The sequence below is a fragment of the Equus przewalskii genome, chromosome 9 (assembly GCF_037783145.1).
Source record: "Equus przewalskii isolate Varuska chromosome 9, EquPr2, whole genome shotgun sequence".
Taxonomy (NCBI): domain Eukaryota; kingdom Metazoa; phylum Chordata; class Mammalia; order Perissodactyla; family Equidae; genus Equus; species Equus przewalskii.
Genome location: NC_091839.1, coordinates 4,026,155 through 4,036,160, shown reverse-complemented (window position 1 = coordinate 4,036,160; position 10,006 = coordinate 4,026,155).

Genomic DNA, 10,006 nt, shown 5'->3' with positions numbered 1-10,006 from the left:
CGCCCCGAGCCGCGGGCGGGGCAGGGGCGCGGGGGAGGAGCCACGGAGGGCGCGCGGAGCCGGCCGGCCGAGGTCATGGGGCCTCTGAGGCCTGGGGACACGCCTGTCCACCATCTGCTCGGTCCCGCGGGGCTGCGCGCCCCTGCCCTCCGACTCCCTCTTAGTCAGCCTCGATCTCGCGGCCAGGGGTGGGGTGGGGTGAGGAACGATCACTCTAGCCACTGATGCCGCGTCCTCGTGGCCTCCTGGCAGCACCCACCGACCTCCTTCGTCCGTAAAGGCTTCCGGTCTCGCCTCTCCTTCCCTCTGGAAGGCCAGGACTCTCCAAGTCTCTGTCAGGGGCATTCCTGTCCCCACCAAAGGTTGCAAAGGGCGGCCTGGGGTGCCAGGTGCTGGCCCAGACATGTATTTTTGTTGTGGCACCGCAGGGTTCTCTAACCTTTGAACGCTTGGAAGCCTCTGTTTTCTCCCCTTAAAATTGGTACTCGCAGGGTGGTTGTCAGAATTGGATGAGCTCACACTATGTGAAACAAAGGACACCCAAGAAGCTCTCAGAGCCGGTTAACTTTATTACTGTCTCAGGAATCTCCCCAACACTTGAATAAGCCAAGAAACAAGACGAAAGTAAAAGAATATTCCTTGAAAATCACGGGAACCACAGCCAAAAGAAGATGCTGGGCCGAGGTGGTTTTACAGATGAATTCTTCAGTATTTCAATTGTGAAAAAAAATTTCTTAAGCCCACGTCAAAAATGTGTTAATTTGCTGGTAAGGGAACCAATAAGATGGCAAAAGATTGCGACGCTTTAGAGAGAGCATGGCAATTATGGGGTATATATTTGGGAAACAGAATGCTCACATAAGCACCCAGTTTGAAAAGTAAGTTTGATTTCCGAAGGTCAACAAACATCACGTGCTTCAAGGCTCAGGCAGGACGGTTGGAGAGGAGAGGGGCTGACCCCCGAGCAGGAACACAGCTGCAAGGCGCAGGACGTTCACCTGCTGCTGCGTTGGGCTAACGGGGCCTCAGCCCAGTGGAGGCACCTGGCAGGGCCAACTCACCTGAAAGCTCCAGACCTTGTCAAAAAGAGGTGGGAAACAACCACATCTCAGTTAAATGGGAGGTCCCCGAGAGTTCCCAAGCCGCAGAGAAGAGGCAGAATACACCCTTCTCCCAATTCTTAGTGTGGGGTCAGCATTTTTTTCTTTTGAGTAGAACCTGTGCTACAATGTGGTGTTTCCCTAACTTTTTCACAACACAGTTCACAGAAAATGAAAATATTTATACATCACACTAGGACGAAGGGTCAAGACTGCTGTTATGGTATGGAGTAATGCTCACTACCCTGGGGCTGCAGCCACCTAGGCCCCTTGAGGCGGAGGAGGGTCAGTATCTTCACCTGTAACCTGTCTCTGAGCCCCACTCCCGCCCCGCCCCGGCCCCCCAGCTAGTGGGAAGCATTTTTAAAGAAATTCCTCATAAATAAGTAGTTGGGCTGTAATATACAGCATGGTGACTCAAGTTAATAATACTGTATTGCATATTTGCAAGTTGCTACGAGAGTAGATCCTAAAAGTTCTCAGCAGAAGAAAAACTTTTTGTAACTATGTATGGTGATAGATGTTAACTAGAGTTATTGTGGTGACCATTTCAAAATATATACAAATATCGAGTCAGTATGTTGTATACCTGAGATTAATATAAGGTTATCTGTCAATTAGACCTCAATAAAAAAGAAATTACTCCACAACGTAAAAAGATGAAAAGATTCCCAATGCATTTTTATAAGGCAGTTAAATCCTACTACTAAAACCTGTCAAAGATAACACAGAGAACTACAGACTAATTTCGCTTATCAAATAGAAGCTGAAATCCCCAATAAAATGCTACTAAGTAAAATCCAGGACAAATGAAAAAAATTAAGCCTTGGCCAAGTTAGGCTGTAAGGCTCATCCCAGCAATGCAGGAAGGTTTAATACTGGTCAGTCACAAATATGGCTAGCTCATGTCAGGAGCAGCCTGGCTCTTGCAGGCACCGAGGGGATGTTAGGTGTTAGGAAATTAAAGTCTCTCCCATCACTGGAATGCTATTCTGGTTCTACAAAGCGCCTGGGTTGGGAGTCATCTGTTCTGTTATCTTTTTGCTCCCCACCCCAAAGGACCTTTCAAGGCCCCAAGAAAAGGGAGAAAGGGAGAGACGACAAAGCGTTAGGAATGGCTGGAGGGGAGTCTAAGACAGCAAGACCTCCAGTCATGCTCAGCCTGCACTCAGTCAGTGTGCTCACGGTGGGGGTGGGGGTCGTAGCAAGGAGCTAGTCTAAGTTTTCCAGAGCTGGCATAATTCTTAAAGATGGCCCAAGAGGACAGTCTCCCTTCCCTCCTCCCACAGCCCTCCCTTCCCAAATGTGGTTGACATCATCTTACTGTGAAGTCATCAATTCTAAAAGGCATCTGCACTTCCACAGTTGTAAAAAAATCCCTATCATTTTTACAAAAAAAGAAAGGAGCAACAGGCTTGGTCCAAAAGCTGGCTTGATCATTTGTCAGCTGATTTTTAAGAAAATAACTTTTTTAGTTTTGTTTCTTATACATTTGCAACAGTTGAGAGAGAGTGGACATTACAATTATGCCATTCAACCCAAAAGTGCCTGGCTTTGGGTTTTTCCCAAACACCTCAGTTATCTTTCATGGACTTGATCTGCCTGGCAGAAAAAGCCATGTTCATGGTTCCCACTAAATATTATACATCTGTCAGATTATCTTTGTTTCTAATGTGTTTTTTTTCACAGCTCAATGTTGTGTTATTCACTGAAAGGAAATTTTCATCTTCATTTTGAACTATATAGTATGAAACGAAAATTAACCTTTGTCCCACTTATTGCTTTCTATGTTGAATTCTACTTCATCTCATTAACACTCTCTAAGCTCCTCTTCCTTTCTGTTTCCCTCTGTTAATTTTCAGTCCTCCTGCAACACTGTTTTTAAACAACTTACAGTTAGGTTTAATTTTTTCCAGTTTTATTGAGCTATAGTTGACATATGACGCTGTATAAGTTTAAAGTGTAGAACATAATGATTCCACATATGCATATATCGCTAAATGATTACCATAGTTAACATCCATCATCTCATATAACTACAAGTTTTCTTCCTTGTGATGAGAACTTTTAACATCAATTCTTTCAGCAGCTTTCAAATATACAATACAATTTGTTAACTATAGTCATCGTGATGTAGTTACACCCCTAGAACTTACTTATCTCCTAACTGGAAGTTTATACCTTTTCACCGTCTACCACCCATATCTGGCAACCACAAATCTGATCTCTGTTTCTATGAGTTTGGTTTTCTTAGATTCCACATATAAGTAAGATCATACAGTATTTGTCTTTCTCCCTCTGACTTATTTCACTTAGCATAATGCTCTCAAGGTCCATCCATGTTGTCAAAAATGGCAGAACTCCTTTCTTCTTTATGGCCGAATAGTATTTCATTACATATATACATACAGTCGTGTGTCACTTAACGATGGAGATACGTTCTGAGAAATGCGTTGTTAGGCAATTTTGTCGTTGTGTGGACATCATAGATTGCACCTACACAAACCTAGATGGTATGACCTACTACACACCTAGGCTATATGGTACTAATCTGATGGGACCATTGTCATTATTTGCAGTCTTTTGTTGATGGAAACATTGTTATCTGGTGCATGATTGTACATATATATGTGTGTGTGTGTGTGTGTGCGTCACATTTTCTTTATCCATTCATCCATTGATGGACACTTAGGTTGCTTCCATGTCTTTGCTATTGTAAATAATGCTTCAATGAATATGCAGATGTCTCTTTGGGATAGTGATTTTGTTTCCTTCGGATATATACCCAGAAATAGGACTGCTGTATCATATGGTAGTTCTGTTTTTAATTTTTTGAGGAACCGCCATACTGTTTTCCGTAGTGGCTGTATCAATTTACATTCCCACCCACAGTGCAAGAGTATCCCCTCTTCTCCACATCTTCACCAACACTTGTTTTCGCTTGTCTTTTTGATGATAACCATTCTAACAGGTGTGAGGCGACAGCTCATTGTGGTTTTGATTTGCGTTTTCCTAATAATTAGTGATGCGCTGTTGGCCATCTTAATATCTTCCTGGAAAAATGTCTATTTGGATTCTTTGCCCATTTTTAAATTTGATTTTTTTTTTTTTTTTTTTGCTACTGAGTTGTATGAGTTCCTTATATATTTTTGGTATTAACTTCCTATCAGATGTGTTTTTCAAATATTTTCTCCCATCCATAGGTTGCCTTTTCATCTTGTTGATTGTTTCTCTTGCTGTGCAGAAGATTTTAGTGTGATATAGTCCACTTGTTTTTTATTTTGTTGCTTGTCCTTTAGGGGTCATATCAAAAAAATTATTGCTAAGACTCACATCAGTAAACTTTTTCTCTATGTTTTCTTCTAGTTTTATGGTTTTAGGTCTTACCTTTAAGTCCTTAATCCATTTTGAGTTAATTTTTGTGAGCGATGTAAGATAAGGGTCTAGTTTCATTCTTTTCCATGTGAATATCTAATTTTCCCAGCACCATTTATTGATGAGACTGTCTTTTCTCCATTGAGTATTCCTGGCTCCCTTGTCAAATGTTGGCTGACCATATGCACGGGTTTATTTCTGAGATCTCAATTCTATTCCATTGGTCTTTGGATTGCTTTGGCTATTTGAGGTCTTTTGCGGTTCCATATGAATTTTAGGATTTTTTTTCTATTTCTGTAAAAAAAAAGTGCCATTGGAATCTTGATAGGCATGGATTGAACCTATAGATGGCTTTGGATGGTATGAACATTTTAACAATATTAATTCTTCCAATCCATCAACACAGGATATCTTTCCATTTTTTTGTGTCTTCTTCAATTTCCTTCAGCAATATCTTACAGTTTTCAGCATAGAAATCTTTCACCTCCTTGGTTAAATTTATTCCTAAGTATTTCATTGTTTTTGATGCTATTGTAAATGAGATTGTTTTCTTTATTTCTTTTTCAGATAATTCGTTGTTAGTGTATAGAAATGCTACTGATTTTTGTAGGTTGTTTTTGTATCCTACAACTTTACTGAATTTGTTCATTAGATCTAACAGTTTTTTGGTGGAGTCTTTAGGACTTTTTATGTATAAGATCATGTCATCCACAAAGAAAGACGATTTTACTTCCTCCTTTCCAATTCTGATGACTTTTACTTCTTTTTCTTGTCAGATTGCTCTGGCTAGGATTTCTAGCACTATGTAGAATATGAGTGGTGAAAGTGGGCACCCTTTGCTTGTTCCTGATCTTAGAGGAAAAGTTTTCAACTTTTTACCATTGTGTATGATGTTGGCTGTGGGCTTGTCATCTATGGCTTTCATTATGTTGAGTTACATTCCTTCTATACCTAATTTGTTGAGAGTTTTTATCATGAAGGGATGTTGAATTTTGTCAAATGCTTTGACTACATCTATTGAGATGATCGTATGATTTTTATCCTTTATTCTATTAATGTGATGTACCACATTTATTGATTTGCAAACGTTGAACCATCCTTGCCTCCCAGGGATAAATCCCACCTGATCATGATGGATGATCTCTGTAACGTACTGCTGAATTCAGTTTGCTAGTATTTTGTTTAGAATTTTTGCGTCTATATTCATCAGGGCTATTGGCCTGTAGTTTTCTTTTCTTGTAATGTCCTTATCTAGCTTTGGTGTCAAGGCAATGATAGCCTTATAAAATGAGTTTGGGAGTTTTCCCTCTTTGATTTTTTTGGAAGAGTTTGAGAAGGTATGGCATTAATTCTTCCTTAGACGTCTTGTACAATTCACCAGCGAAGCCATCTGGTCCTGGAATTTTCTTTCTGGGGAGGTTTTTGATTACTGGCTCAACATCCTTACTTGTGATTGGTCTGTTCAGATTTCCTCCTTCTTCTTGATTCACTTTTGGTAGGCTGTATGTTTCCAGGAGTTTATCCTGTTCTTCCAGGTTGTCCAGTTGGTTGGTGTATAGTTGTTCATAATCGTTTCCCATCATCCTATTTCTGTGGTATCCATTGTAATGTCTCCTCTTTCATTTATAATTTTATTGATTTGGGTCCTTTTTTTGTTTTTTTAGTTAGTCTAGCCAAAGATTTGTCAATTTTGTTTATCTTTCCAAAGAATTAACTTTTAATCTTTTCTATTGTTTTCCTGACCCTATTTCATTCATTTTTGCTCCAATCTTTATTATTTCCTTCCTACTTCAAACTTGGGGCTTATCTTATTCTTCTTTTTCTAGTTCCTTTAGATAATTTGTTTTTAAAACATTTGATCTGAGATTCTTCATTTATTAATAAATTTAAACCATTTTTGTGTATTGTCATGGTTGATATTTATTCCTACCTAAATTGTTTTATTTTAACTTTTGGCTTTTATTTCATTGCCATTTCCATTGTTTTCTATCTTTTCTATTAGGGGTTATGCTTTGTTTTTGGCTAATTTGAAAAGTGACCATTCTATTTTTAATTCTACTAGCTATTTGTGCATTTAAAAACACTTAAACAGGGGGCCAGCCTGGTGGCATAGCAGTTAAGTTCCCGTGCTCCACTTCTGCAGTGCGGGTTCACTGGTTCAGATCCCAGGTGTGGATGTACGCACTGTTGACTGAGCTATGCTGTGGCAGGTGTCCCACATATAAAATAGAGGAAGATGGGCACAAATGTTAGCTCAGGACCAATCTTCCTCAGCAGAAAGAGGAGGATTGGTGGTGGATGTTAGCTCAGGGCTAACCTTCTTCAAAAAGAAAAAAAAAGTAGTCAAAGACAGAAAGAAGATCCTTCCGATGGGAGGGTAGGAGAGGGGTGAATGATGAGATCAGAGACAAAGGTGGGGCCTCGTAGGCCACAGTAAATTTAGTTTTTAAGTGTGAAGAAAAGCCATTGAAGGGTTTTAATGAGGGCAGTGGCAGGACATGACTTTCATTTCAATGTCAAGATCATGTTTCCAGCTCAATGGGCAAATGCATTGTGAGGAGAAAAATGAAAATGGAGACTAGCTCCGAGGCTGTTACAGTTAACTAGGTTAAGAGATAACTGGCTTGGACTAAGGTGATAGTAGTGCAGAGGTCAGAAGACAGGAAATTCAAGATGACTGCAGGAAACAGAATCAATGGGACTTACTAGTCACCTGGACACAGGAATGAAGGAAAGAGAGGACCAAGAATGACTAAGATTTTTAGCTTAAATAACTCGTAGATTTCTGATATAGGGAAGACTGCTGAGGGAACCTGCTTAGGAGGGAAAAGTTACAGGTTAGGGAACAAGCTAAATTGTTTTAAGAAAGAGCCCCCAAAACATAGCAGCTTATATAAAATAGAAGTTGTATTTTCTTTCACATGACAAGCAAGAGTTGAGCAGTCCAAGTGTGGCAGGCAGTTATGCCTTAACATTTGGCTTCTGTCTCTGGGTCCAGGGTAGCTGCTCCAGTTGTCACCATTTCTAGCCGGCGAGAAGGAAATAGAGAAACGGAGGGCAAGCAATTTCATTGTTTAAGGATGTGACCTGGAAGTTGCTTACGTCACCCAAGGAGAGAACAAGCATTGACGGACTCTAACATGTAACATCAGTTAGAGAAGAAATTAAAGAAGACAGAGGAGGAGTGGGTCGGGGGAGCAAGGAGGAGTGGAAAACTGTCAAAAGTTGCAGACATGGGCCGGCCTGGTGGCGCAGCAGTTAAGTTCGCATGTTCCGCTTCTCGGCGGCCCGGGGTTCACGGGTTCGGATCCCGGGTGTGGACGTGGCACTGCTTGGCAAGCCATGCTGTGGTAGGCATCCCACATATAAAATAGAGGAAGATGGGCACGGATGTTAGCTCAGGGCCAGTCTTCCTCAGCAAAAAGAGGAGAATTGACAGTAGTTAGCTCAGGGCTAATCTTCCTCAAAAAAAAAAGTTGCAGAGCTTGGAAAAAATAGAGGTTTGAGGAGTAAGTGAAATAACTACATATGCCCAAATATGAGGGCACCCCCCAGCGATAAATTATCCCTCAGAAGAGAGGAAGTCCCCTTACATTTGAGTCCTTATTGTATCTCCCACACGTTTTATTTCATTAACAAAGAACCGTGAGGACAAGACATGTTAGCCTGAAATATTGATGCCAGCCCAGCTCTGGATTCTTATGAAGTCACCCAAAAGATTCAGCAAAAAAGGGTAGGCAACAAAAATGTCTACCAACTTAGTATTTACTCCTGAGTCTATTAAGTGAGTTTTCAGAGATCGTATGGTGGTACAGAAATGAGTTTTCCTGGCTGTGCCCTGGACAAGATAGCATGGAGCAGAGGTACCCCTGTGGGCACGAAGGGGACTCCAAGGAGCAGAGGTGGAGTCGAGAAATCAGCTTTCTGCTTCTGTCTGAGGCCCAGGTAGCTGGAATACACGAGGTAAGAAAGAGCATACGATAAACGCCACAAATGCTAGCAAGCTGGGCCTAAAACCACACAACCTTTTCTGCTCATGAGGGAAGCCCTGTTATTTTGGGCAGGGCTTAGGGTATCACCACAGACAGGGAGTTACGTGACAGTCTCCCCAAAGGAATTCTTGGAGGGAGACAAGGTTCATTCAGATTAAAAACAACAAAAAACAGGGGCTGGCACCATGGGGTAGTGGCTAGGTTTGCCAGTTCAGATCCCAGACGCGGACCTACACACTGCTTATCAAACCTTGCTGCGGCGGCATCCTATTTACAAAGTGGAGGAAGACTGGCACAGATATTAGCTCAGTGACAATCTTCCTCAAGCAAAAAGAGGAAGATTGGCAATAGATGTTAGCTCAGGGCCAATCTTCCTCACCAAAAAAACAAAAACAAAAAAAACACAAAACCCAGATCCGGCCCAGTGGCACAGTAGTGAAGTTCACATATTCTGTCTTAGCAGCCCAGGGTTCACCAGTTCGGATCCCACGTGTGGACATGGCACCACTTGGCACGCCATGCTGTGGTATGTGTCCTACATATAAAGTAGAGGAGGATGGGCACGGATGTTAGCTCAGGGCCAGTCTTCCTCAGCAAAAAGGGGACGATTGGTGGCAGATGTTAGCTCAGGGCTAAACGTCCTTAAAAAAATAAATAAATAAATGATACAGAAAAAAAATCTATCTTTATGAAGAAAACCCAGTCACAGTACTTATCACTATATCTCCTAAAGTCACCCACTGAGCCATCTAACTCCAGTGAAGAGGGCACCAGGCTCGGAGTGTTGGGAAAGGCAGCGTCACGCACGGTCTTTTGACCCTCTGTCTCAGCTGCCTAAGGATGGGCCTTGGGCCTGGAACACTTCCTTACCAAAAGACAGAGAGCCCTCACAACCTGTGCTGGCCCTGCCACATTGTATGGGGATGTCCTTCCTCGTTTCAGACTCAACGTGTGCACCCTTGCTCTGCTCAAGTGTGCGAATTGTCTGGCACCCAGCCAACGCCACCACTCTATCTGCCCATGCAGGGAGCAGACGGGGCCCTTCCACTGCAGCACTCTATCTGCCCATGCAGGGAGCAGACGGGGCCCTTCTCCTGCAGCACTCTATCTGCCCATGCAGGGAGCAGACGGGGCCCTTCCACTGCAGCACTCTATCTGCCCATGCAGGGAGCAAACGGGGCCCTTCCACTGCAGCACTCTATCTGCCCATGCAGGGGGCAGACGGGGCCCTTCCCCTGCAGCACTCTATCTGCCCATGCAGGGAGCAGACGGGGCCCTTCCACTGCAGCACTCTATCTGTCCATGCAGGGAGCAGACGGGGCCCTTCCACTGCAGCACTCTATCTGCCCATGCAGGGGGCAGACGGGGCCCTTCCCCTGCAGCACTCTATCTGCCCATGCAGGGAGCAAACGGGGCCCTTCCACTGCAGCACTCTATCTGCCCATGCAGGGAGCAGACGGGGCCCTTCCCCTGCAGCACTCTATCTGCCCATGCAGGGAGCAGACGGGGCCCTTCCACTGCAGCACTCTATCTGTCCAT